Source organism: Giraffa tippelskirchi, chromosome X (genome assembly GCF_054371585.1).
Source record: "Giraffa tippelskirchi isolate mGirTip1 chromosome X, T2T-mGirTip1v1.2.pri, whole genome shotgun sequence".
Classification (NCBI taxonomy): domain Eukaryota; kingdom Metazoa; phylum Chordata; class Mammalia; order Artiodactyla; family Giraffidae; genus Giraffa; species Giraffa tippelskirchi.
Window position 1 is genome coordinate 111,774,707 of NC_137289.1, and position 5,596 is coordinate 111,780,302.

The 5,596-nt window shown below is 42.9% G+C and overlaps 1 non-coding gene across 1 annotated transcript; it reads left to right on the forward strand.

Annotated features, from left to right (window-relative positions):
- The first annotated feature begins 4,913 nt into the window (after positions 1 to 4,913).
- On the forward strand, positions 4,914 to 5,021 carry LOC145537253 (U6 spliceosomal RNA). The gene has a single exon (XR_014076283.1). It is a non-coding gene; the product is annotated as a U6 spliceosomal RNA (small nuclear RNA).
- Positions 5,022 to 5,596: the final 575 nt, after the last annotated feature.

Genomic DNA, 5,596 nt, shown 5'->3' on the forward strand with positions numbered 1-5,596 from the left:
CAGCAGTGGCCTGCTGCAGGGGCAGGGGCTCTGGGTGCAGGAGCCTTGGTCACGCAGCCTGTGGCATAAGCCCTCTTGGAGGAGGTTGCCATTAACCCCAACCATACAGCCCCCGAGCAGATGACCCACAAACTGCAGAACGATCATACCAAAGAAATTCTCACACTGTTAAGAAAGTTCTAGGACCCACAACAGATTTACCAACCTGGGGATCTGGCAAGGGAACTGAGAACCCCCAAGGAATTTGACTGTGAAGGCCAGTGGTATTTGATTACAGAACTTACACAGGACTGGGGAAACAGACTCTTGGAGGGCACAAACAAAACCTTATGTGCACCAGGACCCGGGAGAAAGGAGCAGGGACCCCACAAGGGACTAACCCAGAATTGCTCGTGAGTGTCCAAGAGCCCCTGGCTGAGGCGTGGGTTGGCAGTGCACTGCTGCAGGGTCAGGGGCACTGAGTGCAGCAGTGCCTGCGTGGGACTTTTGGAAGGAGGTGTCCATTATCTTCATTACCTCCACCTTAGTTTGGTCTCAGGTCAAACAGGAAGGGAATCAGCCCCGCCCATCCACAGAAAAATGGATTAAACATTTACTGAGTGTGGTCCCGCCCATCAGAACAAGACCCAGTTTCCCCACAGTCAGTCTCTCCCATCATCCTGAAAGCTGATGCTGTGAAAGTGCTGCACTCAATATGCCAGCAAATATGGAAAACTCAGCAATGGCCACAGGACTGGAAAAGGTCAGTTTTTATTCCAATCCCAAAGAAAGGCAATGCCAAAGAATGCTCAAACTACTGCACAATTGCACTCATCTCACACGCTAGTAAAGTAATGCTCAAAATTCTCCAAGCCAGGCTTCAGCAATACATGAACCATGAACTTCCAGATGTTCAAGCTGGTTTTAGAAAAGGCAGAGGAACCAGCGATCAAATTGCCAACATCTGCTGGATCATCGAAAAAGCAAGAGAGTTCCAGAAAAACATCTATTTCTGCTTTATTGACTATGCCAAAGCCTTTGACTGTGTGGATCACAATAAACTGTGGGAAATTCTGAAAGAGATGGGAATACCAGACCATCTGACCTGCCTCTTGAGAAACCTGTATGCAGGTTAGGAAGCAACAGTTAGAACTGGACATGGAACAACAGACTGGTTCCAAATAGGAAAAGGAGTCCGTCAAGGCTGTATATTGTCACCCTGCTTGTTTAACTTATATGCAGAGTGCATCATGAGAAATTCTGGGCTGGAAGAAACACAAGCTGGAATCAAGATTGCCGGGAGAAATATCAATAACCTCAGGTATGCAGATGACACCACCCTTATGGCAGAAAGCGAAGAAGAAATAAAGAGCCTCTTGATGAAAGTAAAAGAAGAGAGTAAAAAAGTTGGCTTAAAGCTCAACATTCAGAAAACTAAGATCATGGCATCTGGTCCCATCACTTCATGGGAGATAGATGGGGAAACAGTGTCAGACTTTATTTTTTGGGGCTCCAAAATCACTGCTGATGGTGATTGCAGCCATGAAATTAAAATACATTTTTTCCTTGGAAGGAAGGTTATGACCAACCTAGATAGCATATTAAAAAGCAGAGACATTACTTTGCCAACAAAGGTCTGTCTATTCAAGGCTATGGTTTTTCCAGTGGTCATGTATGGATGTGAGAGTTGTATGGTGAAGAAAGCTGAGCGCCGAAGAATTGATGCTTTTGAACTGTGGTGTTGGAGAAGATGCTTGAGAGTCCCTTGGACTGCAAGGAGATCCAACCAGTCTATCCTAAAGGAGATCAGTCCTGGATGTTCATTGGAAGGACTGATGTTGAAGCTGAAACTCCAATACTTTGACCACCTCATGCAAAGAGTTGACTCATTGGAAAAGACTCTGATGCTGGGAAGGATCGGGGGCAGGAGGAGAAGGGGACGACAAAGGATGAGATGGTTGGACGGCATCACTGACTCGATGGACATGGGTTTGGGTAAACTCCGGGATTTGGTGATGGACAGGGAGGCCTGGCATGCTGCGATTCATGGGGTCGCAAAGAGTCGGACATGACTGAGTGACTGAACTGAACTGAGTCTCTCCCAGCAGGAAGCTTCCATAAGCATCTTATCCTTATCTGTCAGAGGGCAGACAGAATGAAAACCAGTGTCACAGAAAACTTGTCAAACTGATCATATGGACCACAGCCATGTCTAACTCAATGAAACTATGAGCCATGCCATGTTCAGTTCAGTTCAGTGGCTGAGTCTTGTCTGACTCTTTGCGACCCCATGGACTGCAGCATGCCTGCAGGTCCCTGTTCATCATCAACTCCTGGAACTTGCTCAGAGTCATGTACTTCGAGGCAGTGATGCCATCCAACCATCTCATTCTCTGCTGTCCCCTTCTCTTCAAGCTTTCAATTTTTCCCAGCATCAGGGTGTTCTCCACTGAGTCGATTCTTCTCATCAGGTGGCCAAAGTAGGTAGCCAAAAGTTTTAAGCCAACTTTTTCACTCTCCTCTATCACTTTCATCAAGAGGCTCTTTAGTTCTTCACTTTCTGCCATAAGGGTTGTGTCATATGCATATCTGAGGTTATTAATGTTTCTCCCAGTTATCTTGATTCCAGATTGAGCTTCATCCAGCATGGCATGTCCCATGATGTACTCTGCATAAAAGTTAAATAAATAGGGTGACAATGTGCAGCCTTGACATTCTCCTTTCCCGATTTGGAACCAGTGTGTTGTTCCATGCAACCCTCTTGCACTGTTGGAGGGAATGCAAACTGATACAACCATGTGTGACCCTAGGGACTGTAGCTTACCAGGCTCCTCTGTCCATGGGATTCTCCAGGCAAGAATACTGGAGTGGACTGCCATTCCCTCCTCCAGGGGAGCTTCCTGACCCAGGGATCATACCTGTATCTCTTATGTCTCCTGCTTTGGCAGGCAGATTCTTTACCACTAGGGCCACCTGGATCCTACGTACAGGACAGCAAATGAGACACGGAAGTAAAGAACAGACTTTTGAACTCAGTGGGAGAAGGAAACAGAGAGTAGAATGATTTGAGAGAACAGCATTGAGACAGATACATTACCATATGTAAACTAGATAGCCAGTGGGAGTTTGATGTTACGAAGAAGGGCATCTGAAGCAGGTGCTCTGGGACAACCTAGAGGGATGGGGTGGGGATGGACGGGGGTTCCGGATGGGGGGGACACATGTATACATATGGCCCATTCATGTTGATATATGGCAGAAACAATCACAATATTGTAAAGTAATTATCCTCCAATTTAAATAAATAAATTTAAAAAAACCTGTACAGCAACAAAGACCCAGTGCAGTCATAAATAAATAAATACTAAATATCTTAAAAAATTAAAAAGCTAAAATGAAAATAGAAATGTTACAGTTGTTGCTATTAGTTTTACATGACAGTCTTAATGCTTAATTGTATGCTACCCTGTGAAAATAAAAGGATAAAATAAGATTTTATACACAGCATATAAGTACACTAACTGATTGCACCACTGGAGCTTCTATACACAGCATATAAATACAATTAGGCTACAGTTTTATGGATCCGTCAGTGGGTGAAATGTTCTGCCTTTGTAAATTACACAGGTAACTGAAGTGTTATTCTTTTTTTTCTTTTCTTTTCCTTTTTTGGCTGCATTGTGGGGCTTGCAGGATCTCACTTCCCTGACCAGCGATTGAACTTGGGGCCACAGCAGTGAAAGCCCAGAATCGTAACCACTAGGTCGTCGGGGAATTCCCTGAAGTATTATTCTTTTAAAGGGCAAAATAATTTTAACCTGTTTGATGGGAAATTTTTCAGTATTTATTATATGCTTGGGGGTCAGCTGACAAGTTATACTGTGCATAAAAATACATGAGCTTCATGAAAGGGAGCTTCATAAAAGGAAACAGAATTAAGGGGTTAGACATGCAGGGTCTCAAGCCCCACCCCAGACCTGCTGGCTCAGGGTCTTGGATGGTACCAAGACCCCTGGGGATTAGAATGGACCTCATGAGCTGAGAGAAGGAAATGGCAACCCACTCCAGTATTCTTGCCTGGGAAATCCCATGGACAGAGGAGCCTGGTGGGCTACAGTTCATGGGGTGGCAGAGTCGGACACGACTGAGCAAGCACACAGGAGTTAACGGCACTGCACAAATGCACTGATGCGCTCAGGGCAACAGAACTTTCTGGTGCTTTTTACTCTTCCTGTAGCATCCTCTGCTGACACTAACTTTCTAATTACAAGTGCCTCCAGTTGTCACCCGTTGCCCACTCCCCTTTCCACAGGCCCAAATTAAGAGGAACCAAGTTCCCAGGGGGACAATAAATAATCCTGCTAAATCAGATATTTCTCAGCACATTTCAGAGTGTGTGCTCTACCAAGCACAGAGGCAAGGCTTTCTCAGAACCACGTTACATGTTCACGAGCTTTCTCTGAGGTTCTCGGGCAGCATCTGAGGCTGACGTGCCCACTCTAAAGACTGTGAAGGCTGGATGGATGATGATGTGTTTATGCACATAAACCTAAATAACAAAAATCATTTAAAATGTAAATAGAGCATCTAACCATACTAAGTCTTTAAAGCTTATTTTAGGTGCATGGAGTCAATATTATACAAGAATTAACAATATCCATCTATTTTGGGATTACAGCAGTTGATGGCAAGTAAGTCAAATCCTCAGCTGACCCTGCCAATCTCAGGAGGTTGTGTGCTGCTACCATGCACTCGTCACAGTGGCAGAATCTCCTATACACAGAAGTGCTAACTCACACAAAGTGACAGGTCTCAATGTGCAATATCTGAAAATTTAAAAAGCTTATCTTTTAGGAGATAAAGCCATTATTTGTACTCATTGTGCTTTCAGATGCCCTGTTATAACCACCATGCACAATCAAAATAATGTTACAGTGCTAGAAGCTTCCATGGCACATATACTAAAACTTGATTGATACAGAGATTAGCATGGACCCTGAGCAAGGATGACACACAAATTCAGAGAAGTGTTCCATATTTTTTTTTTTACAATTTTCAGCATTAAAAAAAATATGAATAGGATTCACAGAATATTTTTAAAGTTTACTGAAAGAAAACAAGATTACATCCAACTTGCAATTTTTTATTTACCTTCTTGACTGCTTTAGGTATTAAAAAATAGGACCCTGCATGTGCTTCTATACTGTGAATTATTTCATATGTTGCTCTTTCTAGTAGACTTTCCCACCATTTTAAAGTAAAGATACACATCTTTCAACCCTGAAATCAGGTGCATTCAATTTTAACAAATTATTTTTCAGTTTTAAATACTATATGGTAGAAATTTTGATATAGTTAATATAATCAATTTGTTTCACTGGGAGAAGACAGACTATTTTAATGAATGATTAGTTCATGAAAGGATCCAACTATGTTGAAAAGAAGAAAATAAAATTACAAAATGCATGTTACAGTGACACCAAAGATGCTTGGAAAACTAGTAAGTCCTGGCAGATGACATATATATTCATGAAGCTTTAACTTCATGCAGTTATGCATTTCTCACAAATCACTTTGGTGATGTGATCTTCATACTGAGGGATTTGTTTAGATAAAG